The sequence below is a fragment of the Nyctereutes procyonoides genome, unplaced genomic scaffold (genome assembly GCF_905146905.1).
Source record: "Nyctereutes procyonoides isolate TBG_1078 unplaced genomic scaffold, NYPRO_anot_genome, whole genome shotgun sequence".
NCBI lineage: Eukaryota > Metazoa > Chordata > Mammalia > Carnivora > Canidae > Nyctereutes > Nyctereutes procyonoides.
In genome coordinates, this window is record NW_026575037.1 from 12,962,482 (window position 1) to 12,979,388 (window position 16,907).

General features: G+C 35.6%; 1 protein-coding gene and 1 pseudogene across 1 annotated transcript in view; both read right to left on the reverse strand.

Moving 5' to 3' along the window:
- The window catches only part of LOC129505769 (cullin-4A-like), a 30,948-nt pseudogene extending 14,483 nt beyond the window's left edge, over positions 1-16,465 (reverse strand).
- The window catches only part of XPR1 (xenotropic and polytropic retrovirus receptor 1), a 228,306-nt gene that overhangs the window by 147,255 nt on the left and 64,144 nt on the right, over positions 1-16,907 (reverse strand). The window lies entirely within an intron of this gene.

Consider the following 16,907-nt stretch of genomic DNA (forward strand, 5'->3'; position numbering starts at 1 on the left):
GGTCTTAGGTTCTTCACATTCTGTCCGAATTTAGTTATGTTCAATCCTTAAAAAGCCACTTCACCATTGCTAATGCTGAGCTTCCAAATCTGTAAGTCCTTAAAAGGTTCCTTTAGCCCTCAATATATAAAAGACATGCTAAAAAAAAAAATAAAATAAAATAAAAATAAAAGACATCCTAAATTTCCTACAGAGATGAGGAGAACACCTTCTCACTGTAATTGTTTCAGGTTCCTTGAATGTGCCATGCTCATCTCTAGATTCTGGTACACACTCTTTCTTCAACTTGAAAAACTTCCCCACCTTTTTCCTAGCCAATTCATCCTCCAAGTGTCAGGTAAAACATTAATATCTTAAGACAACATTCTCTGACCCTTCCAGATTATGTTATAAATTCTCTTGTCATATTATTCTACAGCACTTTGTATCTCTTCTTCACAATACTTAAATTCTTTCAATTACTTATTTAAAATCATTGCTGGGGGGGCACCTGGGTGGCTTAGTCAGTTACTTGTCTGCCTTTGGTTCAGGTCGTGACCCCAGAGTTCTGGGATTAAGCTCCAGCATGGGGCTCCCTGCTCAGCTGGGAGCCTATTTCTCTCTCTCCCTCTGCCTGTCTCTCCCCCTGCTTGTGCTGTCAAATAAATAAAATCTTCAAAAAAATAAAAAACAGGGGCATCTGGGTGGCTCAGCGGGTGAGCATCTGCCTTTGGCTCTTGTGATCCTGGGGTCCTGGAATCGAGTCCCACATCAGGCTTCCCATGGGGAGCCTGCTTCTCCCTCTGCCTATGTCTCTGCCTCTCTCTCTGTTTCTAATGAATAAATATATAAAATCTTTTTTAAAATAATAAATAAGTAATTAATAAAATAAAATCACTGCTGGGTTACATAGACCCCAAAAGGACAGGACAAGTATCTATTTCATTTATTGTCATGACTAGTATATGGAAGACACACAAGACTGACTGGCTGCTATATACCTTGAGAGGTAATGATCTCTCTATCCCCAGAGGTGTGAAAAGAGGACTGTGCGACCATCTCAATAATAATGTAAAAAAGATTCATGCAATGGATGGGGTCTAAAGCTAGAAGATCTTCAAAATCCTCTGAAACACCTTATTATAGTGTGAATTACAAAATGTCATGTAATTAGAATACAAGGGAACACATACTAAAACTATTCTGAACATAATTTATTCTTTACTATCTTATTTATAAGTCAATTTTTAAAACCAGTGCCTCAGTTATTAAGAGTGAAAATAATTAATATAAATCAAGGTAATTATCATATTGTAGATGAAAGAAATCATTAAGAGGTAGTTCAAATTAAGAGAATGTCAGCTGACATGTTCTCACCCTTTGATCAATCAATTAAAATATTTAATGACTATACAAATCAAAATCTGGTGAGACACAGTATTAGTACTAAATGCACCTAAAAGATGTTTGAAATAAAAATTCTGAACAATATTTAAAAATTTAAAGGACCAAGCTCAATCTTGTCCTCCCACTGAATTAACAGATGTTGCCTGTTTTTGTTTGGAATACATATCTTCTAACAGAATTAATTATTTAGCTAATATTTTCTTTCTTATGAAATCTGGTGTTAATTAGAAATCAATTTTTCTTAAGTCTAAACAAGTTAAATGTTTAGAGAGAGCCATAATGTAATACTCAAATCTGTTTAAAATCATTTAAAAAGACACTATTTGACCAATTTTCAAATAGACTTGGACTATCAAAGACAGACATTCTGTCTGACAATATGTATTTCTGAATTCAAATGGATTTTTGCAATACAACAGGCATTATTCAATGAAGTCACATTAAAAACATATTAAAGATCAAATCTCCCTTATGAGTACTAAAGGGAACTAAATTACATCTCTGTCATTCCTCACTGTCACATTACAAAGATCTCAAGATCCTTAACTAATTACATCTGCAAAGACCACATAAATAAATAAATAAATAAAAAGTTACAAATTTTCAAAGAAGGTCACATTCTAAGGTTAATCTTTTTGTGCTTCAACTTCCCTTCTAATATAGAGAGGGAGTGCTGATTAAAATACTTCTTTTTGCAAGTCACCAACGGCATCCTTATTGCTGCTAAGACAGACCCTTTTCAATCCGTATCTTCTGAGACCCCTCTGCCTCATATCACAATACTGACCATTCACAGTTCTTGACACTCTATCTCTCATCTTGGTTTCCAACATACTAATCTTTAGGGTTGGTTCTTACTAAAGTCTACCACCTACTGGGGAAGACATCAAAATCTTTATCTCTGGCTCATATTACCACTTACTGAGATCTATAGGACATGCTGAGCATCTGCTATTGGCTGTCCCACAGACATCTTAAATTCAACTAATCCAAAATTGAATTTATCAGGCAGCCCAGGTAGTTCAGCTCCGCCTTCAGCCCAGGGCCTGATCCTGGAGACCAGGGATCAAGTCCCATGTCAGGCTCCCTGCATGGAGCCCTGCTTCTCCCTCTGCCTGTGTCTCCGCCTCTTTCTCTCTCTGTGTCTCTCATGAATGCATAAATAAAATATTTAAAAACAACAACAACAACAACAACAAAATTGAATTCATCAACTTGGAAGTGTACAGGTTAGGAGCAAAACCTCTGGAATCAAGATTACTCTACTTAAAATCCTGGCCCTGCCTCTTTCTTATAAAGTGTCCAACCAGGGAAAAGATCCTCTGACTCTTTCTTTGACTCCTTCTCTTTTCTATAAAATAGAAATAATAACCAACCTACACCTGACAGATTATAGTTTATAATGGTGAATAAAATCAAGGTCTGAAATGGTCAATCCTTATTTCACCATGGAGGTTTATTCTACGCTAAGATGTGAGTTATATGGCAATGGATTTGTAGAACCAAAAACTACAGTGCTTCTAAGAATCAAAGATGTATTTCCCATACCACCGTGTTTTAACAGCATTTCTGTTATCAATAAAGTATACATCTTATAATTTTTTTCTGAAAAGCTGATATTAAATTATGATAACTGAGGAAATATTAAAGTTGATACTGCCTCTCAACATAATGATTTTTCCATATCAGGTAGTGTTTTAGTTAAGTAGTGTTTATTTCTCTAGTTATCATAGCACTTCAACCAGCAGCGGCATGTGTAAGAGAAACCATATTTATTTAAGTTCCTTAAAGTGAATCTGTGATTTAATTATAAACTTTTTTCCAATCCCAGTTCCTAGCATCCACAAACCCTTCCTTATCCTTAAGGCATGCTGCATTATAACTTTTGCAAGTCCCAGGCATTTGTCCCTTGGTAAACTGCTAGTCCTATTGCATAAAATATTGAAAATTATATTTTACAACTGCACTATTATAAAGATGAATATAATCCAGGTTGGATTCATTATTCTAATATTCATTTTCTTCTGATTTTAAAATAAACTAAAAACTTTTTTGCAGGCTCCCAAGAGAGATATGGGCCCTAAATACTGTGCTTATGTTAATTACAGTGCCTAATGGATAAGTGCCTGTTTCAAGACTGTGCTAAAAAGTCAACTCTATTCAATATTCATTGATCTCTTCCCAAACATTCTCAAAGCCAAATGTTATCTTCTAACTCTCACAGCACTTGGTTCTCTTTTTCCTTGTAACATTTATCTCATTGAGTTAGATAGTTAACAGTCTACTCCCTTCTAAGGACCATGGTTTACTTATTTTTTTGACCACCTCTCACCTCTAGGATTTGGCACATGATTCTGTTTTTTTATTAAGCTATGTGTTAATGTATTCAGGAGAGAACCCAGTCTTCTTTCCATCTGTTTGTAGAAGGAAGGGTAACAAGAACCATTAGAGCAGAAAAGACTAATAAATACAAATGGTCACACACAATATGCACATAGAAAAACTATGTGATGTAAGATCACGAAATAGCCAAATGTCTCAAGACAAGCTAACTACTACTCCTAGTAGATAAGACAGAGAAGACAGCTATCTATCTTCTTACTAGAGAAGATAGCTATCACATATAGGTTGTCTGAAAGAATTTGGTGCCTTTTGTGGCAAAATGGCACTAGCATAATAACTGGAATATTGACTCTTAGGTTACTTACATAATTAAAGCAATAGTTTTAGAGCTAAAAAATATGTGTACACGCTAAACTTCAGGAGTTTTTTTAAGTTATAATTTTTTGTTATGTAGTATTGCCAACAGTCACTTTATGACTTTATCACCATTTTGGAGTTATATAATATAAAAAGCTTCAATAATTTATGAATGCTTTAGGTACTTACAGGGTATGACTCCCTAAAATCTCCTGTCAAATATAAAGCAGAAACTAAAAAAGGGGAGAGATGTTTTTCATTTGTTGGTCTTTAAGAAAATACAAAAAAAGCCTTTAACATTTTTCAGTGACAACGCTATATGGTTTACCAGGAACTATCATTCCAAAACTGTGGGAAAATAACTAATATACAGAGGACATCTGCTGTATTAAATATAAAATTAAAGAGAATGTTCTCCATCTACCCAACATAATTATTTTATTCTTTAAAATACAGAGTGATGATAAAATGCAATGTATTTACATTAGAGGTCTTGGGGACATTTGATAATTCCACTGACCTGTGTAAATACACCACCTGTCCAAAACACACTAGTCTATAAATAATCATAGCTCTTCGCATCCCCAAAATGGAAACATCATTTCAGGAGGAAAGCAAAGCAAGAGAGACAACTGTGTCAGGTTGAAAAACAGTCTGAACTCTATTTTGGGACCACTGTTCTGATAGTTAAGCATTTAACTTTCTTAGGCAAGATTTTTCAAAAGAATTGTCAAATCACAGGTTAATAACCATAAATTAACTTATCAGTTAAAAACAAAGTAAAACTACATTTTCATTCAACTAGGTTACATTATATATCAGATCATTTTATACCATAGGCCAATTTGTCAACTAATTTCTTCAGTTTCATTTAGTCCTTTCTTAAAATGAGAGTTCTAAATAAAATTAAAATGTATTACTGAATGTATAAATTAAAGTAACATTTTAAGGTCTAACTCTCTCCTTTACACATTTTTTTAAAGATTTTATTTATTTATCCATGAGAGACAGAGAGAGAGAGGCAGAGACATAGGCAGAGGGAAAAGCAGACTCCCCGTAGGGAGCCCAATGTGGGACTCCATCTTGGGACTCCAGGATCACACCCTGAGGCAAAGGGAGATGCTCAACTGCTGAGGCACCCAGGCGTCCTTACACATTTCTGTTTAAATGATCATTGTATGTAACAAAAATCTAAATTCTAATACTGTGCCTTAGAAGGACATATTTTACCTATATTCGGACAATGACATTCAAACTATGACCCACATAACCAGTGGCAAAACGACACTTCCAGTTCCTGCTCAAACCCAAGACAGGCACAACTTGTTTCCTCACCTCTCTCAAAGACCTACTTTGATACTACCCCAAGTGCACTGCAAACCAACTACTAACAAGTACCTAAGTTTACTTGTCAGTCTGTCAAATTCAACACTCTCAAACTTGTTGGCTTAATGTCAACAAATAGTATCAAAAAGAAAAAACGGGAAGATAAATTTATCTAAACACAGAAATCTTACATTCTTATTTTCTCCAGAGTCAGCACAGAATGGAGGAATCTCCTTATAAATGCTAGTGACATCTCACTACCCCATGCTCTGATCTTACTCTCTGATAAATTCTACCTTTTCCACATTCTGATATAGATAGTATAACACTGATTAAGGCACTCTATATGGGCAAAACTCCTCAATTTTACTGGCTGATACAAAAAGAGACAATAACATTCTAACTCTATGGTTTTTAAACTTTAGAATCCCTTGAAGAGTTTGTTAAAACACAGCTGGCCAAGCCCTTCCCTTGATTTAGTAGGTCCAAGGTGAGGTCCAAAAATTTACATATCTAAGATTTATTTATTTATATTGAGAAAGAGCTTGCACAGGAGCAAGGGGAGGGGCAGAGAGAGAGAGAATCTCCAACAGACAGAGATCCATCTCTGACTCCAATATCATGACCTGAACAGAAACCAAGAGCTCAAATGACTGAGCCACCCTAAAATTTACACCCCCTAAAATTTACACCCCCTAAAATTTACACCCCCTAAAATTTACATTTCTAACAAGTACCTAGGTGATACTGATGCTATTGGTCCAGAGGAACACATTCTGAAAATCATTAGTTTAATAATCTGAAATTGTAATATTCATTTTCGTGTTCTACACACAAAATCACACCTCAGATTGCTCTAAACCCACCAATTTATAAATGTTACTTTATACTAACAGTTTTCAAATTTCTCTTACTGGATGATAGATAATTACAATATGTATTTTCTCCAGTCTTATATGCCGTATCTACTTAAAAAAAAAAAAGATTCCAGGGTTCCAGAAGAGGCTGTCACATTACCTACTGTTTTAAAACAATGGAACTTCAAAGTCTTCAGTAATTCTATCATGTCACTATATAATTATTTGCCATTCCTCATTAATGAAATTTATTCTCTAAGACACTATGCTTAGGTTTGGTTTAGATAACTAAGTTTTCCTTTAAATATTTCTTGAAAGATAAACTAATAAACATTATCATTAAGGCAGCTCCTCTCCTATCTCCTAGTACTTTCTGCTCTCTTTTCTTCTGTCAGAACCACTTATCTTTTCATAAACCACACTTTGGCTCTATTGATCTCTAAGAAATAAAATGTTAGAAAGATGCTTAAACACATCAATATTTATTAAACATCAAATTCAAACATTTTGATCCAGCAGAAAAAACACTAACATACCTCTCCAATCTTCTTTCAGATTCTCTTATACAATATGATCCCTTTTCTTGCAAGTCTATCTGCTAACTGTCCATTAGATTTCATTCCCCTCAAGTGAAAAGTTTTATGTGCTCATTTCAATTAATATCATGCTTAAAATAAGCTTGAAAGAAAAAAAAAAAGCTTGAAAGTATTAACTCACTTTTACCTGACTGCATTCAATTCCAATAATTTTTACCTGCTAACACATATTACATATGAACTATATTGTTTTATACCTTCAAAAACTGCTTTTATCAGGCATTCACTGTGTATTTTCATGTTCAAAAAAAAATTGTGAGGTTCTTTGATTTTTTTTTTATTCCTTCATTTAAAGAAAACTATTTCATACAAGACAGCGTGTAATAAATACTTACTGAATACCACAACTTTGACAAATAAACAAGTTTACTAAATATCAGTGTGGAAAAGAATGTCAGTGCTTACCAATGTAATTGTAACTCCTCTTCTGCTTGGCACACAAATAAACAATACTTTCCAGTTCCTCTGCAATTAGGTGGGGCCACATAACAGAGTTCTGGCTAGCAGAATGCAGATGTGAGTGATATATTCCACTTCTGAGCCTCGGCAATTAAAACCTCCCACACAATATCCAACCCACTTTCCATTTCTGTGGTGACCTTAGAGGTCACATATTGAAAATGACAGAAATATAGGAGAGAAGAAGGCTGAACCCTTAAATCACTTTTTGGAAGGAATATATCTAGGAAAATGTCCTAATCAGGCATATCCATACTAAACTTTGTGTGAATGAGAATTAAACCTTCATTAGGGGGATCCCTGGGTGGCGCAGCGGTTTGGCGCCTGCCTTTGGCCCAGGGCGCGATCCTGGAGACCCGAGATCGAATCCCACGTCGGGCTCCCGGTGCATGGAGCCTGCTTCTCCCTCTGCCTGTGTCTCTGCCTCTCTCTCTCTCTCTGTGACTATCATAAATAAATAAAAATTTATAAAAAAAAATAAACCTTCATTAGGTTAAGCCACAGAAACTTGGATTGATCTGTTACAAAACTGGCATTACTGATTATCAATACAGCCAATAGTGTTCAGGAAATTAAAGAAATCCCCCCCTTTTTCTTTTTGCAATTTCCCAGAGATTTAACTTAACTGTGCATTGTCCTGAGTACAGTCTTAGAGTATTAATAGTCTTTTTCACTCAGAAATCAGCATTACTATATTATTAAAATACATTGTATAGTACAATGAAGTAGATGACATAGTCTGGCACTTAAAATGTATTTCAAAATGATCTCTAAAAAAAAAAAGGAAAGAAAATGATTTTTTTTTAATTTTTATTTATTTATGATAGTCACACAGAGAGAAAGGGGCAGAGACATAGGCAGAGGGAGAAGCAGGCTCCATGCACCGGGAGCCCGACGTGGGATTCGATCCCGGGTCTCCAGGATCGCGCCCTGGGCCAAAGGCAGGTGCCAAACCACTGCGCCACCCAGGGATCCCCAAGAAAATGATTTCTTACACAGTATTTGTTATGAGAGCACTTATAATATTTTATTCATATTGGAAATAAGACTACACTATATCTGAATCCCTTATAAGGGCTCCTTATTTCTAAGACCTATGCAAAGTAAATTTTCAAATAAAAAGAGAAAAACAACTAATACTGCGACCAGAATAGGTTGATTCCATTTAGTAGGGAACAAGTATTAATGTTTAAGCCACAATACCTACATCATGTTCTGTCATACTGTCCTGATTCAAAATAAAGTAATAGTAAACACATTTTAATAGTAAGACCATTCACTGTCTTGAAAATTATGTTGCGCACACACTCACACAAACCATTTGCTACAAACAACAAAAAAATGAAGTAGGAACAATTCCAATTATGTATTCCTTTTTTTCTTTTTTTAAGATTTTATTTATTTAAAAGAGAGAGACAGAGATAGCCACCAAGATAGCACAAGCAGGGAGGAGAGGGAGAAGTAGCAGGGAGCCAGATGCAGAGCTCAATCCCAGGACCCTGAAATCAGGGAGCTGGAGCCAAAGGCAGATGCTTAACTGACTAATCCACCCAGGTGCCCCCCAATTGTGTATTCTGATTCAAACTATCAAAATCATTTAATTTCTTGGTTTAAAAAAAAAAAACTTTCCTCAAAGGGAAAATAATTTTAAGTGTACCCACCACATGAAGTTAAAAAATTAAAATACGATTTAAGATTTCTAAGAATCAGCAAGGATACCAGAAAGATTTCCTAATAGACAATCTCACATAAAGACCAAATTATGCTGACTAGTGTTATTTTCTATTCAGTAAGTGCACCTAGCCTTTAATTGAAAAGGAAAAAAAGATGTTGACCCTAATTTTCTGACTCTTGTTTTATGACAGTCCTCAGTTTTACTGGCTGGCTTCCTGGCTTTATAACTGATATTACCAAGATAAAATGTTCCTAACAAAAACATGTCTTTCTAAAGGCAAAGAAATTAAGAACTAACAGATTATCCCCCCACTACTAGAGGAAACTATAAAACTCTATTAAATGTATAGAGCATGTCTCAAATGGCAGTCACCTCCCAAACCTTAATAATCTATCACAAAGTAGTTACTTAATAAGTTAAAAATTTTAATGAAAACCATTACAGTAGTATTGGTGAAGAAATCCAGAATGTATTCAGGAAACTTTTTATGTCCCACCATCCACTGACTAACCACAACCTAAGAAGCAGCCTTCTTAGGCTCTTATTGTTAAAAATTTCATTTCTGATACAAGGTTAAGCTGTTCCCCCTAGTCCATATACAAACACTGTATGTTACTCAAAAAGGAAAAAGTATAACTAAATCATATTAGTGAAGAATTAAACGTAAAAAACAAATTCTAATATGTCAGTGAATACACTATGCACCATGAGGAAAGTGTTACAGACATGGAGCTGGGCGGGGTGGGGGGGGTCTGTCCTATTTGATTTTTAGTAAATTTGCAATGAGTCTTAGTGAGCAAAATACTTGAAAAAGAATAAAACTATGAGAAATACACCTTTTTTTTTCCTTCTTATACATAATATCCCTTCAGTTTCTCTGCTCTATACAAAAGGGATAATAATGACAATCATTTGTAAATGAAGGGTAATGTTTGTTTCTTGTTTGTGTTATTTCATCAATGCATTTAGCCTTTTAAAGTGTCTGATGTGCTTAGTTAGCTAAGGAAATATGATAATCATATATGCTTATTTCTGTACCATAATTTTAGCTTCATTATGTCAAAAGAGGATAAACCAGCTTAAAAGTATTAGTAATTTCTAGAACATATTTGTAAGAAAAAAAAATACAACTCCTGGTGAAATCATGATGTGCTAGTATTATTTTTTCTACTGCACATTAAGATAACAGAAATATTAGAGAGAAAATGTTTATTAAGTGTACTTCTTAAAATAATCCTATCCGTTGGATACATTTTACATTTTAGGAACCACGTAAGTTAGACTATGTGACAGGAAAAACTCAAAGCCACGTACCTAGACGGATAATGTTAAACTCATGACTTAAGAGGTTAAAAACAAGAAAAAAAAGAATAAACACCATATAAACCTTGAAATTATTTACCAGACTTGAGGAAGACCCTTTTATAGTAGCATAATTCATATACGGTAATAATCTTCATAAAGTAAATGTTTGTTGGGCACGTATACAAGCAGAAGGTACTGGGAAGAAGAGGTATAAACCTATAAATAAAACGTATACACAGATAACTACAATACAAATTAGAATCTAGTCAGTGCCATGAGGGAAAAAGAAAGAGCTAGGAGTATTAGGAAAATATTACTTTCTCAAAAAAAAAAAAAGGAAAATATTACTTTGAAGAACATTACAGAAGGCTTTAGGGGGAAAAATGACATTTAAATGAATCTATAAACTCAGACAAAATTCCTCTTGGTAGATATAGGAAGACAGTTGCATTCCTCCTAGGAAGGTACAGCATAAGCAAAAATCAACTCACTAAAAAAATGCTGAATTTTCAAGAAACAGCAACTAATTGAGTTTAACCTTAGAAAATACTGAGAAGCATGCTAGAAAGTTAGATGAGATAAACGCATCTGCAAACCAAGTAAACAAGTATTATCTGATAGACAATAAAAAGTTTTGAACAGGAAAGTAACAAGATTAAATTTTGGAAGCATAATATGGTAGAGTTAGAAAATCCAATTAGGATACTACATTACAGTACCCAACCCAGTGCTTATTAAACAGTTGGGTCTGGGACACCAAATTATCGATGACCCCAAAGCATTGTTTATACAGATTATATCTATGGATATAAACCATACTAAAAATTAATGCAAACATTTATAATAATTAGTTACTAATTCAGTTTAAAATGGTGATAGCTGTTGACTAAATTTAATGTGGTAATCATTCCCCAATATATATATCAAATCATTATGTTAGATACCTAAAACTAATATAAAATTACATGTCAATTATATCTCAATTAAAACAAGAAAAAATACACCCATTAATGTGTTGGCATAAGTAACATGTTTTAAGAGAAATAATTATACTCTCCAAAACAAAAGAAATGTAGTGAGAAGATTAGCACTGTTCTTCATTTTTTCACATCTCTTAAATGCCTGGCTTACAGGAGACAAATGTATCCTGTGGTCTCCTATCTGCTTCTGCATATAGTCTGTTTCACTATGTTGTGATTGAAGAAAACAAAGCCTCACACAGGGTGCCTGGGTGTCTCAGTGGCTAAGCAGTTGCCTTCGGCTCAGGTTGTGCTCCTGGGGCTTGGGATCCAGTTCTGCATGAGGCTCCCCACAAGAAGCCTGCTTCTCCCTCCACCTCTCTCTTTCTGTGTCTCAAATAAATAAATAAATAAATAAATAAATAAATAAATAAATAAATAAATAAATAAATAAATAAAATCTTTAAAAAAAAAGCCTCACACATACATAGCTGGAAAAGGGAAATATATCTTAATATTCTTTACAGATAACTGTAGATATTCTTTTTGACACCATACCAAAACTCAACAATTGGTAGCTTCTTAAACTTAGTTGCAATGCATAGGATCTTTTTTCACACTGTTAACATTAAAATCCTTTGTCTATCCTATACTTTGAATGGATCTTGCATCCATTCATTATTTTGTAAAATCATGCACTAGTCATTTGGAAAATATCAGTTCTCTGGATTATTCAGAGTTCCAAAAATTGATACATTTCATTCTAACATGTAAAATTTTAAAAGGGCCTTAGTTATTAACACTACTTCTGGTCTCAAAAGAAGTGTTAAGTATTAGGAAGCTGTCAAGCTTACAGTGGCAGATAAAGGTTTTTTTCAAAATTCTAATTTTCATTTAAAATCTCAAATTTCTTATTGGCAACAAATACTGTCAGTTGTTTTTCTTGAAGTGCTACTTACTGGACAAGCAACTGTAGAAGAGTAAACAGCTCTTTTGTAAAATGTCTTATGTTACTTTGGCTGCTTTTACTACCTAGGTCACCTCCGCTATCAGTAAACAAAATTTCCTTCAATATGTATTCTGCATCTGGAGCAAAAAAAGTGACTGATATTTTCAGAATAAAGGTCAAAATTATTCCTTATAAGGAGAAATGGTTCAGCTAAATCATATTATATATGGGAAATAAGTCTATATTTTATTAAATGGCTCTTACAACTGCATCCTGTTAATTTTAAAAAAATGCTTACAGATTTGTACTTTCAGGAAGAATGAAGTAGGTCAAAGCAAACACACTGCAACAACTAGAAAGGGCTGAATAAATTTTAAAACCTTGTTTGTATAAGTATCAGAGCACCATGGGACCACAAAGACTTAGAGACAGAGGAGAACTATTCAGAGTAGAACTAATCATCACCAATTGCTTTTCTGTGTCCAGACTAAGACCGTTTCTGATTCAAGGCATGGGCTAAACACTGGGCTTAGCCTAGCCAGGGAATCTCTGATCTGGGGATGGGGGGGGCGGGGGGGGTGGGGGGGTGGAAGGGGAATGCACTAGTTTTTTAGTGGTTGCATGGGATCACAAACTCGAGCATACAGAAAATCCTGGCAGAAAGAGGCCCTGCCTCAAGTATACAACTAATCAGTATGCTTGCTCCTCAAAATATTTACCAAGTTGTAAAGTACATAGGGCAGAGGCTAGAGAGTGGGCTGAGAACCACTGAAAAGCAAAGCTGATTTCATATAGCATTTCAGGACTGAGGAGACAGATCTGCCAGGCTCTTAACCAAAGCACCTGAAAGCCAGGACTTAGGAACAAGGGCAACCAGAATTTTAATAAAACTTCTAAAATTGTAGTGAAGCCCAAACCCAGCTCAATCTCTGACTGGACTGAAGTACTCAGCCACTGACCTATCAGCCTAACATGGAAAAGAAAATCATCTCTAGTCAAAGATGTTATTCATCTGAAAACTCTTAAGCTTTTTTTACACATGGTGTTCTACATAGAATGAAAATAGGCAAGAAAACACGCTAACCAAGAGGAAAAAAGCCAGACAACAGAGGAGACTCAAAGATCATTCAGATATAGGATTTAAAAGTCAAAGACTTTAGGGGTGCTGGTGGTTCAGCTGGTTAAGCATCCGACTCTTGATTTCAGCTCAGGTCATGATCTCAGGGTTGTGAGATCAAACCTCACACTGGTATCCACGTGGGCCTAGAACCTGCTTAAGATTCTCTCTTTCCCTCTGCCCCTTTCCACCCTGCTCATGCTAAAAAACAACAACAACTCAGGGACTTTACAATATCTATGATTAATATTTCAAGAACATATTGGGAGAAATGTACATACTAGGTGAAAAGATAAAATCATCAGAAAAACAAAACATACAGAAACAAATGAAATGGATATATTATCCAACTGAAATATACAATATATGAAATTAAGAATTCAGTAGGTTGATTTAACAGCAGACTAGAAAAGGCAGAATCTAAGACTGGTATCCTGGAAGACAGTTCAACTGATAACATCAAATATGTTAAGAAGAGAGAATGGAAAAAACAGAAAAGAGTGTTGGAGACATGTGAGGGATGTGGACAGGCTAGCAGACATGAAGAAGACAGAGAGAATGGAGTGAAGCAATATTTGAATAGATAATGGCTGAGGAAGCTGCCCAAACTTAAAAAAAAATCCACAGATTCAAGAAGTTCAGCAAACTCCAAGGTGAATAAACACATACAAAACCAAATCTAGGCTCATTACATACAGTACAATTGCTGGAAATCAAAAACAGGAAAAAAATTTTTAGAGCATCCATAGGGAAAGAGGCATATTATCTTCAAAAAGCAACAGTAAGACAGGCAACTGCCTTTCCATCAGAAAATACTGAAGCCAAAACCAATGGAATGGAATTTTTAATGTGCTGAAAGAAAAACTGTCAACCTGGAATTATACTCCCAGTGAAAACATCCATGAAAAAGGATGGTGAAATGAAGCTTTTTGACAAACAAAGCCCAGCAGAATTTTCTGCCAGTAGATGTGCAGTAAAATAAATATTACCCACCATTATAAAATCATAAATTATATAACTTAAAATTACATAATTATTTAATTATGACACATAATGCATAATCTCAAAGCCAAAATAATTATTGATGTGAATCTGTAAAAATTTTTAAAAGTGACAGTAAAATTCTCTAAGAAATCTTTTATGCTCATAGAAATACTTCAGGTATAAAACTAAAAAGGGGGCTATAAATACAACACAGATATGCGCAGGCTAACAGCCATAAAGGGAAATTACGTCAGTTGGCAGAATCACCTGAAGAAAGACAGTCTAACAATATAATCAAGAAGACAGAAGATGTTAAGACATACTTATTCCATACTCACACAGGAACTAGGCATCTCTAAATTTGGGTCTGATTAGAGATGATCCAAGGAGACCTACACCTCATGGTTTGTATACCAGGACATCTACTGGGGGAAAGTAGCTGTAAATTTGTGGGCAGAGAATGTAATAAGTCACATAGACAACCCCAAAGAGATGTACGCTAAGAACCAAGAGTGATTAGAGTGACAGAATTATTAAAGTTCTACTCTAAGTCAATAGGAAAATTTTAAGATGATACATTTAGGGAGCTGGGAAATAAGAGAAAAAAATACATGTTTCAGTGTCTGTCCCCAGATCTTGGAACAAAACTCTGAGTTCCTAAAACCCTTGTAATCTCCTAAGCAGTAAGAGCACTAGGAAGATCTTTTATTCTATTTTTCGGTCTCTGACCCTACTCCTGACACAGAACTCCTAAACCCCATGTAGTTTCCTGGGTGATAGGATCATCTTTTGTTCTAATAAGGAAATGTTTAGTGGGCTTCTTAGATGGGGGCTGGACACCAAAAAGACCAAGCCATGAATAGGAACTCGGAACTTCCAGCCCTTTCTCCTACCCTCCAGGAAGAGAAGAGGGGCCAAAAAGCCAGAAATTGAGTTAATGATCGATCACACTTATGTGATGAAGCTTCCATAAAAATCCCAAGGTACAAGGTTCAGGGAGCTTCTGGGTTGCTGAGAGAATAATGTGCCCCAAGAGGGCATAGCATCTCTACAGCCTTTCCCACATACTTTGTCCCATGTATATCTTCCTTCCGTCTGGATAGTCATCTGTATTCTTTATCATATTCTTTTGTAATAAACCATTAAATTAGGTAAGCATTTACCTGTGTTATGTGCACCATTCTAGCAAATTTCTGAACCCAAAAAACAGGTCAAGAGAACTCTGATTTATAGCCAGTCAGTCGGAAATACAGGTTACAACCTGGAACTTGTGATTGGCATCTCAAGTGGGACTTGAGCCCCTAACTTGTGGGATCTAAGACTAACTCCAGATAAATAGTGCCAAAATTGAAAGGAATTATGGGACACTGACAGTGTCACAAAGGACTACCTGGTGGGGGGGGGGGGGACCTACACACTTGGTGACCAGAAGAGTCAGAAATGAAGTTTTCCCTCACACCACCTCAACCCAGCGTAATAAGGATTGTAGTGATGTGGGAAACAAAGACAAAAGAAAAAAAATTAAATTTCCTTACTACTTATAGTTCCACTGACAAGTCCTTGAAATGGGTAGAGTGTTTACTACTCGGTGTGAGTAGTAAAGGAGAGACATACAGGGGAAGTGAGTTTTTCCCATTCTGGAACTATATTCAGAAATTATACTCACTTCTAAATTGAAGTGCCCCCTACACAAGGAATTTATGCTTTTACCAAGTTCACCATTATAACTGTTAAGTAGAAGATATGATCAGGGAAGAAATACCTCGAGGTAGAGTCTCAAGTCCTCGAACAGAAGTGATAGAGACCTGAGCTGGAGGCAAGGATGAGGATTTAAAAAAAAAAAAAAAAAAAAAAAAGCTACATTATAAACCCAGGAGGTTAACATTTTGATCTGTGGCTTCCATGACTTTGGGCCAGACAGATCAAGAGCCACACGTACAGAATGGCAGCTCTGCCCCCAGAGTTGCCCCTAGACTCATTATAATGCATTTGAATTACACGCACAGCACTCCTCCCCCACCACCACCTCACTCCACCCCAACCCGCCAGGAAGGCTGCCAGGATAGTTCTGTTACAAACCTCAAAACTTACCCCTCCCAACCTGTGGGAGGAGTTTCCCAAAAGACTGGAAGCAGCCTCCATTAGAGACCATTTCGCTGTACATCACAGCATCTCCCAGCCTCGAAACACCCAGTAACAGCCAATTTGAGACAACTTAGAGGCCAGTTCTATCTTGAGGAATCTGCCGGCTTTCCCACTTAGAGAGTGTACTTTCACTTTAATAAACTGCTTTGTCCTTGTTACTTTCCTTCTGCCTATTTGAGCACAGATCCCCAAGAAAATCTTGTCACGGGGAATCCAAGGACCAAGACCTCCATTTGGACAATGCAGACTTCCTCTTACCTCTTAACATAACCATGGGTCACATAATATACCTCAGTTTGTATCCTCTTTGGAAACAGAGTTTCAGAATCCCCCTGAATCACACCACAATTTGTCCTAGTAATTTTTTCATGGTGACTCTAGGCCAAAAGAAATACCTAATACTTCCATTTACTAAATAGTTAGATCTAAATAACTTAAGTATTTAGGTC